The sequence below is a fragment of the Macaca mulatta genome, chromosome 7 (genome assembly GCF_049350105.2).
Source record: "Macaca mulatta isolate MMU2019108-1 chromosome 7, T2T-MMU8v2.0, whole genome shotgun sequence".
Taxonomy (NCBI): Eukaryota; Metazoa; Chordata; class Mammalia; order Primates; family Cercopithecidae; genus Macaca; species Macaca mulatta.
Genome location: NC_133412.1, coordinates 173,295,364 through 173,307,402, shown reverse-complemented (window position 1 = coordinate 173,307,402; position 12,039 = coordinate 173,295,364). Strand labels below are relative to the sequence as shown.

The window sequence follows — 12,039 nt, the reverse complement described above, 5'->3', positions numbered from 1 at the left end:
CTCTTCCTTAACGAAACGTAATTTGTAACCACAGTCTATTTGGCACGTTTTGCATTTTCTGAACAAAGGCTTTATTCCTTAAAAGTACATGAATTCTTGTTTTCCATTCTTCTGATTAAAAGAAAATTAACATTTGGACACGTGGTTCCCCCAAATGACTTATTTCTGGAGGTCACCAGTCCTAGGATTTGGAAAGATTCCTTGCCAGAGTCAGTGATTTCATGACATCTGATGTGTGTGGGTGCAGGACACTCAGCCAGGCTGATGACCCATGCCTCCAAGCACTCCTGGGCTGGAATTCCCATTCGTAAGGGAGGCAGGAAAGATGATTTTGGCTGTTTGTTGGGTTCAGGATAGCCACAGAGCCACAGATAACAGAGCTAGAAAGTCTTCAAAGGGCATCTCATCCAACCTACTTGTTCAGAGGGTGATGAAACAGGCCCCACGAGGTCACACAGACGACTGGAATAAGAGCCAGATGAGCATATACTTCTGCAGACTCTAAGGCCCTGGACTGCCTTTCCAGTTCTTGAAGTTTCCAGTCCTGGGGTCACTGCTGGGGAGCCAGCCCCAAGGACCATCTTCTCCATTACGTAGTGTTTGCCAAAAGGAAACTCACCACAAATAATGGAAAGAAACACAGTTGCTTTTGATGATTCACCAATAAAACCATGTCTGGTTCATATTAACCAGCATAAATGAATTATAAATTATAAATGCATGCCAGAATCCAAAATAAAGCATGCTTAGACAACCACAGATGTCTCGGGTTTGGGGGGCCACCTGTGACCCTGCACCCCTTTTTCATTCACACCATTAATCTCATTACCCAACTCAGTTATTACCAGCAGTTGTTTTCCTTAAACACAGCACGGCTAGTTTTCCTTCATTCATCCATTCATTTAATGTGCCTCGAGCGCCTCAGCACGTGTCTGCCTCCTCTTCTGCCCTGCAAGAAGCCTTGCAAATCAGCCTGCCTGGCAAATTGTCTTCAATACCGCTATGTGTCGGGTCCCCCCCCGACCTCTCAGCACCACCCTCCCTCACCACAGGCTGCAGGCTCCTCTACACTGTTTCGGGGTCGCACCCCTGCCCTCCTGCATCGGGACTGTCTTCTTACTTGCAGGCTCCCCCACTAGGCTGTGAACTTCATGAGACCAGCAGGCGAGTCTCATTCCTCTTTGTACTGCCAGCCTCTCCAGCCCTGTGGGCTTGTGACAGTGCAGAATTGAAGGAATCCTGTGTGAGCGCCACCATTCCAACCCAAGCAGTGCCCTGGGAGGGTCAGGGACGACTAGCCTGTGTGCACAGACATTTTTGGAAACCACAGCTCCTGCTTGTGTTCTATCTGGCAGGAAAGAGAAATTACTTCTGGTCCATTTTGGCCTCCACACCGTAAAGATGGTCTGTGGTTCACAGCTGGAGCTTTTTTGTTTTTGGTTCTAGCAATTCTGGTGCCTCAGCCTCCTGAGCAGCTGGGACTACAGATGTGCGCCACCACACCCACCCAGCTTATTTTTTTTTGTTTTTAGCAGAAATGGGGGTTCACCATGTTGGCCAGGCTGGTCTTGAACTCCTGACCTCAGGTGATCCGCCCACCTTGGCCTCCCACAGTGCTGGGATTACAGGTGTGCGCCACCGCGCCCACCCTGGAGTTTATTTTCACTTCACTTCCCTCGGGCTCCTCCACTCAAAAGTGACTTTCCCTAAGATCGTGTTTTACTGGCTTTGAAGGCAGGAGGGGTGATTCTGGAATGAAGGCCCTGTGGTCATACCAGGGAGTACTCCAGCCTTCTGCTGGGGTGACTTAGAGATCTGGACCCATCAATAGGAAGCGTGGCCAGATGGGGCTGGGGGAAAATCTTTGCTACCTGTTTTGTGGAGGGCAACTTCTTAGTGCCACTGTTCACAAGGAGAGAAGGGGGACCTAGTGTTACCGGCGGAGGGTGTCCAGGTTCTTGGCCTCTTGAACAAAGAATTGGACAAAACGCACAAAGAAAGCAAGGAAAGAATGAAGCAACAAAAATAGAGATTTATTGAGAACGAAAGTACACTCCACAGGGCGGGAGCGGGTGAGCACGGGGGTTCAAGAGCCCCATTTTCTGGTTTTTCTCTCGCAAGGCCAGAATCCCTCCGCTAGAGTGCTTCCCGCAAGGCAGTTGGAATCCCAGGTTCCACACAGGAAGAGGAGGGGCCAGGCTTCTCCCTGCTGCAAACCTTGTGAACTTCCCTAGGCTCTGCCTCAGTGGGCCGGCTGGCTGGCATTTCTCCAGGGTCCCCCTCCCACCTGGCTGTCTCATAGGACTGGGCGAGAGCAGGCCTGCTGTTCTGGAGCCAAGTCTGAGTGTTCCCACTTTATGGGAACTTAATGTCCCCACTTAATTGAATTAAGAAAACTAAGCCAAGTACATGCCTGAGACAACCAGCCAGCCATCCTGGAGAGCCTAAGGGTCTCCCTGGAGCTCGTGCCCTTCCCAGGAGCCCTGAGGCCACCGGGAATGGAGGCCCCACCCAACTCACACCTGGGAAAGCCAGAAGCTCTCCTCGCTCCCAGCTAGTCATCAGGTCCCAACCTGGGGACCCGTTCACCATCAGCTTTGGGGAAGAAACTTCCCGGTCACTTTATCCTGCCTGCTGTCTCACAATTACCGGGGGGACTCTGGCAGCCAGGCCTTTGTGGGAGCCACCGGCACTTCATGCGCAATGAGGCTGGAAGGCCCAGGCCTCTGAATGTGAGCAGACATTTCAGGGATGTTGGGAAGTTTAAAGGCTGCAGCCTCCCCACTGGTCTCCGCCAGCTGAGCAGTCAGAATGTGGCATGTCTAAAGGAGGGAATCGTAGAGAATCGTAGATGTTATCAGGAGAGTCAAGAAGATCTTGCATAAGAGCAATTGGAAAACAAACAAAAAACAAATCTTGAGAATATAAAATACATTATTTCAAAATTAAGACATTAATTAGAGGCAGTGAAAAACGGAAAAGACACTCCCGCAAAACAAGGGTCAGCACACTTTCTGCAAAGGACCAGCTGGTAAATAGTTTTGGCTTTTTCGAAGCCATTTGGTCTTGTCACAACTGTGGCAGGCCAGTTCTCCCTGACAATCACACAGACGGGACTGCATGACAGTCGACAGACAGGCCTGCACAGCACCCCAGTTACACAAATTTCCACAGTGCCTTAACACTGAGCAAATAGTTAAACCTAGGGAAATCAGTGCTCAGACATCAAAGCAAGAAAGAAAATATATGGTCAATAGAAGCCTTGCACGGACCTCTCCCTAACCTGGAGCAAGTCAAAATAATAGAGTCTAACATTCCTAGTGCCAGGACCTGCCTCGGGTCAACATAATCTGAGACAAGTCAAGGTAACAGAGGCAACTGTTTCAATAGATTCATTGGAGAGTCTAAGGCAGCTCTCCAGACCAAGCTGTAAAGAATAGAAGATAGAAATAATCACTCTGGTACTACAGGAGACAGGCCTGGAAGGCACTGGGGCCCGCACAGCTTAATCAGACTTAGCAAGCATTTTTTTTTTAATGTTCCAAATGTGATCGGTTTATTTTATTTTACTCTGATGCAAAATCAAAGATTCCACAATAGCACAGAGACCAATATATTACAAAGTCATGAAAAAAATGGTGTGAACATGCAGGACACAAGGTACAAACTGGAGGGTCAGATCGTCTCCTCTGACACGACACTACACTGTCGCCGAGGAACACATTTAATAACACTGCGGAACTGAACCGAAACGTGGCACAAACATGACAGCTTCCAGGCATGCCTTCCAGCGCCTCCCCTCAGGAGGGACTCGTAACCCCTAGACTTCAGTGTTGGGAGGATTACAATTTTTTTGGAAGAATAAAAAGTTCACACTTTTGAAATTTCACAGAAGAATTGTAAGGCCAAAACATGGTGGGTTCATTTCTCTTCACTTCCAGGGACAAATCTGATGCTTTCCTCAAACCACATTACACTTCCAGTTCAAATCCTAAGCCAACCTTGCGACCTCCTGCATTGAAGTTCTTTCCATTGATTAAAGCTGATAAAGGGTCAACTTGACTCCGGGTCGAAGGGTCTGAGTAGAACCCAGTCCAATCAGGCTGTCATTATTTGCTTTAGCAGAAAGAGAAGTTCTACAGTCCAGCTTGTACTTAGCAGCAATGCCAAAACGGGTGTTGTTACTTCCACCCGTCCAAGCAAGGTTTATTGGCATTTCAATCTCATTAACCTTCTGGTAGATAGAACCTCCAAATTCAGTGCCATCCTTCACATGTATGTGCAGCTGGAAGTCTGCAGCCTCGTAACCCGGGGCGAAACTATTCTGTGACAATTTGGATTTGGCTGTGTCAAAACTCATCTGACAGCCGACAAGCCACCCTTCAAAGACCAACACAGCCCAGCCATAGACGGTTGATCCAGAAAAATCTATATCAACGTCACTGCCGACACTAAAACAATCCCATTTATAGGAGGCCTTCAATTTCTCACTCTTCTTTCCTGTGTTCGGTACCAATATGGTATCAAAACTCAGTTTCAACCCTTCAGCCAACTTATTCTCCAGAGATTTCTGTCCCAAGAGTATTGTGTGTGTTCCGTTTTTGGGTGAAGGTGAGTCCATAGTTACAGACCTTACATTCGGTTTCTAGGTTGCCTGATGCTTTCCCTGTATCAGTGTAAGCGTGACCAGACGTAGAAAATTCCATTCCACTACAAGACTTGGTTTTCAGGTCTATCTCCACCATGCCAAAGCCATATCCTTTGTTGAAGACATCCTTAGCAGCCTTTCCCAGGTCACAGTAAGTTGGTGTGTTACACATATCTTAGAAAAATCTATCAGGCTCTTACGAAATCAAAGACCTCCACCCCCGAGGGCCTGTCTCCCGCAAGCATTTTTTTGCCTCTGACCTTCTAGTTGAAACAAAATTAGTTACCAATAGACTTAGGCAAATGCTGTACTGCACATAGGCACATAACCCCAACTTATATAAGCACTAAGAAAATTGTAACACTTCGAGTTGGTCTGGTGGAATTATCTCTGGCCTTCTCCCTGTATCTGGTTACAGCAATAAAATCCCTTCCTTTTTTTTTTTCTTTTTGAGACGGAGTCTCATTCTGTCACCCAGGCGGGAGTGCAGTGACGTGATCTCGGCTCACTGCAAGCTCTGCCTCCAGGGTTTACGCCATTCTCCTGCCTCAACCTCCTAAGTAGCTGGGACTACAGGCGCCCGCCACCATGCCAGGCTTTTTTTTTTTGTATTTTTAGTAGAGATGGGGTTTCACCGTGTTAGCCAGGATGGTCTCGATCTCCTGACCTCGTGATCCACCCGCCTCGGCCTCCCAAAGTGCTGGGATTACAGGCGTGAGCCACCGCGCCCGGCCAATTCCCTTCTTTACTAGTTTGTCTGCTTCTCATTATTAGGCCTCGAGAAAATGCAGCCAGACCCGGCTTAGTTCCAGGAACACAACTACTTCCCTCGGCCTTTGGCTTGAAGACAGCCATAGACCATATGTGAGTGGATGTCACTGTGTTCCAAGAGAACTTTAGTTACAAAAGCAGGTAAAACCATTTCTATTTTCAGATGACATTATCTTACATATAGAAATTCCTAAAGAACCCACTCAAAAACTATCAGAACTAATAAACAAGTTCTGCAAGGTCCAAGCATATAAGATCATCATATAAACATCAATTGTAGTTTGACAGACTTGCTATGAGGAATCTGAAAATGAAGAGAACAATTCTATTTACGTGACATCAAAAGAATAAAATACTTATGAATGAATTTAACAAAAAAAGTGTGAGACTTGTATACTGAAAACTATGAAATGTCTCTGAAAGAAATTAAAGAAAATCTATAAATGGAAAGATATCCATTTATGGGCTGAAAGAGCTAATATTATTAAAATGGTAAGAGATCCCAAAATGACCTACAGATTCGATGCAATCCCTGTCAAAATCCCAGCTGCTCCCCTTTTATTTTGTGCAGAAATTAGAAAGCTGATCCTAAAATTCATTTGGAAATTCTAGGGACCATAGACTAGCCAGAACAGTCTTGAAAAAGAATAAGGACAGATATATACATTGATGGAATAAAAGAGAGAGTCCAGGCAGGGCATGGTGGCTCACACCTGTAATCCCAGCACTTTGGGAGGCCGAAGCAGTTGGATCACCTGAGGTCAGGAGTTCAAGACCAGCCTGGCCGGCCAGGCACGGTGGCTCACACCTGTAATCCCAGCACTTTGGGAGGCCGAAGCAGTTGGATCACCTGAGGTCAGGAGTTCAAGACCAGCCTGGCCGGCCAGGCACGGTGGCTCACGCCTGTAATCCCAGGACTTTGGGAGGCCGAGATGGGCGGATGACGAGGTCAGGAGATCGAGACCATCCTGACTAACACGGTGAAACCCCGTCTCTACTGAAAATACAAAAATTAGCCGGGCGCGGTGGTGGGCGCTTGTAGTCCCAGCTACTCGGGAGGCTGAGGCAGGAGAACGGCGTGAACCCGGGAGGCGGAGCTTGCAGTGAGTGGAGATTGCGCCACCGCACTCCAGCCTGGGCGACAGAGCGAGACTCTGTCTCAAAAAACAAAAAAACAAAAAAACAAAAAAACAAGACCAGCCTGGCCAACATGGTGAAACCCCATCTCTATTGAAAATACAAAAAATTAGCCGGTTGTGGTGGCGCATGCCCAGCTATTCGGGAGACTGAGGCGAGACAATCACTTGAAGCCAGGAGGCTGAGGTTGCAGTGAGTCAAGATCATGCCACTGCACTCCAGCTTGGGCCACAGAGCAAGACTCCATCTCAAAGAAAAAATAAAATAGAATAGAGAGTTGAGAAATAAACGCTTAACTTTACAGTGAATTGATTATCAATGGGGGTGCCAAGTTAAAGAACAGCCTTTAATAAATGGTGTTGAAACAACTAGATATCCACATGCAAAAGACGAAAGTTGAAACCTTATTTCCCTCATTCATAAAAATAATCTCAAAATGGATCATAGACCTGCATATAAGAGCTAAAACTATAAAACTCTTAGAAGAAAACATACATGCAATCTTCATAACCTTGAGTTAGGCGGAGGCTTTTTAGATATAACACCAAAAGCAGAAGTGACCAAAGAAAAAATAAATAAATTGGACCTCATTAGTATTAAACACTTTTGCTGCAAATGATACCATCTAGAAAGTGAAAAGACAACGCACAGATGAGAGAAAATATTTGCAAATATCATATATCTGATAAGATCTGGTTTTGACTGTTTACTGTTGCTATAAAGGAATACCTGAGGCTGGATAATTTATAAAGAAAAGAGGTTTATGTGGCTCATGACTCTGCTGGCTGGAAGACTGGGCATCTGGTGAGAGCCTCAGACTGCTTGCATTCATGGCGGAAGGTGAAAGGAGCCCACGTGTGCAAAGATCACAGGGCGAGAGAGGGAGCAAGAGAGAGGGGGGAGGGGCCAGGCTCTTTTTAACAACCGGCTCTCTCTGGAACTGATAGAGCAGGAACCAACTCAGTCCTCCTCCCCCCGCCCCGGGAAGGCATTAATGTATTCATGGAGATTCCCCTACCCACCACCTGAATACCTCCCACTGAGCCCACTTCCAATACTAGGAATAAAATTGCAACATGAAGTTGCAAATTTTATAAAAGACAAGAGCCCAGTTAAAAAGTCAGCAAAAGCCGTGGCTCACGCCTGTAATCCCAGCAATTTGGGAGGCCGAGGCGGGCGGATCACTTGAGGTTAGGAGTTCAAGACCAGTCTGGCCAACATGGTGAAACCTGTCTCTACTAAAAATACAAAAATTAATCAGGCGTGGTGGTGCGGACTTGTAGTCCCAGCTACTCAGGAGGCTGAGGTGAGAGAATCTGTTGAACCTGGGAGGTGGAGGTTGCAGTGAGCTGATACTGCACCACTGCACTCCAGCCTGGGTGACAGAACGAGACTCTGTCTCAAAAAAAAAAAAAGAAAAAAAAAGTGAGCAAAGGGTCTAAATAGATATTTCCCCATAGAAGATATAATATGAATGGCCAACAAGTACCTAGAAAGAAGCTGAACATCATCAGATATTAGGAAAGTGCAAATCAAAATTACATTGAGATACAACTTCACACCCGCTAGGATGGCTATAATTTTTTAAAAAGGAAAATAACAAGTGATGTTATAGAGAAATTGGAACCCTCATACATTCTGGTAAAATTGTAAGGTGGTTCAGCCACACAGAAAAACAGATTGGCAGTTCTTCAAAAGGTTCAACATAGAGTAACAGTATGACCTAGCAAGTCCACACAAAAGCTTGCACACAAATACTCACAGAATCATTTTTCGTAGTTGTAAAAACATGGAGACAACTCAGATGTCCCTCAACAGATGAATGGATAAACAAAACTGGTATATTCATACGATGGAATACTGTTTGGCAGTAAAAAGGAACGAAGTACCGATACAGGCTGCAATATTAACGAACGTTGAAAACATTGTTAAGTGAAAGAAGACAGTCACAAAAGACCATATATTGTCTCATCCACTTATATAAAATGTCAAGAATAGGCAAATCCAATCCGTCGAGATGGAAAGTGATTCGTGGTTGCTTGGGTCTCGGTTGAAGGGTAGTGGGGGGAATAAGGAGTAATTGCCTCTTATGGACTGAATTTTCTTGCCCCAAATTCATATGTTGAAGCTCCTTTGAGCTACCCCATAGTACTTCAAAATAGATTTCTAGGGAGATTCAGGAGGAGTTTTAGAAAAGAGATATTTAAGTTAAAACGAGGCCGATTAGGGTGCCGTAATCCAAATCTGATGGTTGTCCTTATAAGAAGAGAAGATTCAGACACAGAGAAACAGTAAGACAGAGGAAAGGACCCCGTAAGGATGCCACGAGACAACATCTGAAAGGTGGGGAGAGAGGCTTCGGCAGAAACCAACTGTCTGGGCGCAGTGGCTCACGCCTGTAATCCCAGCGCTTTGGGAGGCTGAAGTGGGTGCATTGTTTGAGCTCAGGAGTTCGAGACCAGCCTGGAACATGGCAAAACTGCATCTCCACAAAAAACACAAAAATTAGCTGAGTGTGATAGCACACCCCTATGGTCCCAGCTACCAGTGAGGCTTAGATGGGAGGATTGCTTGAGCCTAGGAGGCAGAGGTGGCAGTGAGCCAAGCCGAGATTGCACCACTGCACTCCAGCCTGGGTGACAGAGTGAGATCCTGTCTCAAAAAAAGAGATCAACCCTACTGACACCTTGACCTTGGACATCTAGCCTCCAGAACTGTGAGCAAATCGATTTCTGTTGTTTAACCACAGTCTGTGGCATTTTGTTACGGCAGCCTGAGCCAACGAATACACTGCCAGGGGTGTGGGTGGTGAAAATGTTCTAAAATTAGATAGTGGTGATGGTTGCACAACTCTGTGAATGTAATAAAACCATTGAATGGCATACCTTAAGTGGGTGAATTTTATGGCCTGTAAATTATATCTCAATAAAGCTATTAAAAAACAAAAAACAGCTTAGGAGGTATCAGAGAGGATTAGTTTAGAAAGACACACACCTGAATCATTTCTGGTAGAAATGCCTCATTTTGCCCTCCCACATGAATGATATCTTAGCCAGGAGGTGATTTTAGGCTAGCAGTCTCCTTTTCTCAGATCTAGAAACTTCTAGTTTCAAATTGCAGATAAGAAATCTGGTAGTCGGCTGGGCATAGCAGCTCATACCAATCATTCCAACACTTTGGGAGGCTGAGGCAGGGGATTCACATGAGTCCAGGAGTTTGAGAGCAGCCTGGGTAACATGGCTAGATGCTGTCTCTACCAAAAATACAAGAATTAGCTGGGCATGACAGCAGGTGCCTGTAGTCCCAGCTACTTGGGAGGCTAAGGTGGGAGGATTGCTTGAGTCCAGGAGGTCAAAACTGCAGTGAGCCAAGATTGAGCCACTGCACTCCAGCCTTGGCAACAGAGCGAAACCCTGTCTAAGAAGGAAGGAAGGGAGAAAGGGAGGAAGAGGGAAAGGGAAGGGAAGGGAAGGGAAGAGAAGGGAGGGAAGGAAGGGAAGGAAGAGAAGGAAGGGAGGGAGAGAGAGAGAGAGAGCGAGCAAGCAAGCAAACTGGTAACCAGTCGGAGTCCCTTTTTCACATAGTGTCATATCAGTTTCCTATTGCTGACATAAGTTACCAACAGCCGAGTGGCTTCAAACAACACACATTTTATTATCTTACGATTCTAGCGCTCAAAAGTCTGGCATGGGTCTCTCTGGGCTAAAGCCAAGGTGCGAGTGCATTCTTCTGGAGGCTCTGGGTGAGCTTCCTTGCCTCTTCCACCTTCTCTCAGAGGCTGCCCATATTCTTGGGCTCGTGGCCCCTTAGAATGGGGCCGTTTTCAAAGCCAGCCATGGGGGTTAAGTCTCTCTCACATGGCATCACTGACCTTTCATCGGCAATCTCCCTCTGACCTCCTGTGCCTCTGTCTTCCACTGTTAGGGACCCTTGTGATGACACTGGGTCCAGTGGCTGCAGGTGTAATGATCCATGATAATCTCCCTTTTTGAAGATCATCCGATTAGCAACCTTCATTCTACTTGAAACCTTAATTCCCCTTTGCCATGTAACCTACATATTCACAGGCACTAGATTTGGGCATATTGGGGTGGATGTAAGGGGAACATTCGGTACATAAGTAATCTAATATTGGCTTCCAGGAAGAACAAACAGATAACTTATGTACAGAATGTTATCCTTGGAGTTCAGAAATTTCACTGGAGTGCAAAAAAAAACAAAACCCTAGATAACCATAAAAACATAATAAAACATTAGAAGTATAAAAATACTCTTCTATTATAGATAAGTTTTAGGTTAAAGAAGAAATCGGCCAGGCATGGTGGCTTACGCCTATAATCCCAGCACTTTGGGAGGCTGAGGCAGGATGATCACTTGAGCCCAGGAGTTTGAGACCAGCCTGGGCAACATGGCAAAACCCTGTCTCTACAAAAAATACAAAAATTAACTGAGCATGGTGGTGCACACCTGTAGTCTCAGCTACTCAGAAGGCCGAGGTGGGAGGATTCTCTGAGCCTTGGGAGATCGAGGCTGCAGTGAGCTGTGATCACGCCACTGCACTCCAGCCTGGATGACAGAATGAGGCCTAGTCTCAATTTGAAAAAAAAAAAAAATCAATGTTAAAACCACAAATTAAAAAGAAATTAATGAAAATGAGAAAACTTCAGAGCAACATTTAAGGGATACGGTGATAGCATACTGTAAACACTTTTGTTATTATACAACAAAGAATATATATAAATGGGCCAGGCGTGGTGGCTCACGCCTGTAGTCTCAGCACTTAGGGAGGCCGAGGCAGGTAGATCACTTGATGTCAGGAGTTCAAGACCAGCCTGGCCAAGACGGCAAAACCCCATCTCTACTAAAAATATAAAAATTAGCTAGGCATGGTGACACATGCCTGTAATCCCAGCTACTCAGGAGGCTGAGGCAGGAGAATCACTAGAGCCCAGGAGGCAGAGATTGTAGTGAGTTGAGATCACGCCATTGCACTCCAGCCTGGGCGATGGGAGTGAAACCCTGTCTCCAAAACAAAACAAAACAAAACAAGACCAGGCGCGGTGGCTCACATCTGAAATATTAGCACTTTGGGAGGCAGAGAAGGGCGGATCACCTGAGGTCAGGAGTTCAAGACCAGCCTGGCCAACATGGTGAACCCCTATCTCTACTAAAAATACAAAAATTAGCCAGGCATGGTGGCAGACGCCTGTAATCCCAGCTACTTGGGAGACTGAGGCAGGAGAATCGCTTGAACCCGGGAGGTGGAGGTTGCAGTGAGCCAAGATTGTGCCACTGTACTCCAGCCTGGGTGACAGAGCAAGACTCTGTCTCAAAATAAAATAAAAATAAAAAAGCAAAACAAAGAATATATATATATATATATAAATGAATTAAATATTCAACTTAAAACACAACAAAATAGGCCGGGTGCAGTGGCTCATGCCTGTAATCCCAGCACTTTGGGAGGCTGAGGTGGGCGGATC

At 46.0% G+C, this 12,039-nt stretch overlaps 1 pseudogene across 1 annotated transcript; it reads right to left on the bottom strand.

Annotated features, from left to right (window-relative positions):
• Positions 1–3,984: 3,984 nt before the first annotated feature.
• On the bottom strand, positions 3,985–5,026 carry LOC706091 (non-selective voltage-gated ion channel VDAC3 pseudogene; annotated as a pseudogene). The gene has a single exon (XR_003731713.2). The product of XR_003731713.2 is annotated as a non-selective voltage-gated ion channel VDAC3 pseudogene (transcript).
• Between the last annotated feature and the right edge of the window lie 7,013 nt (positions 5,027–12,039).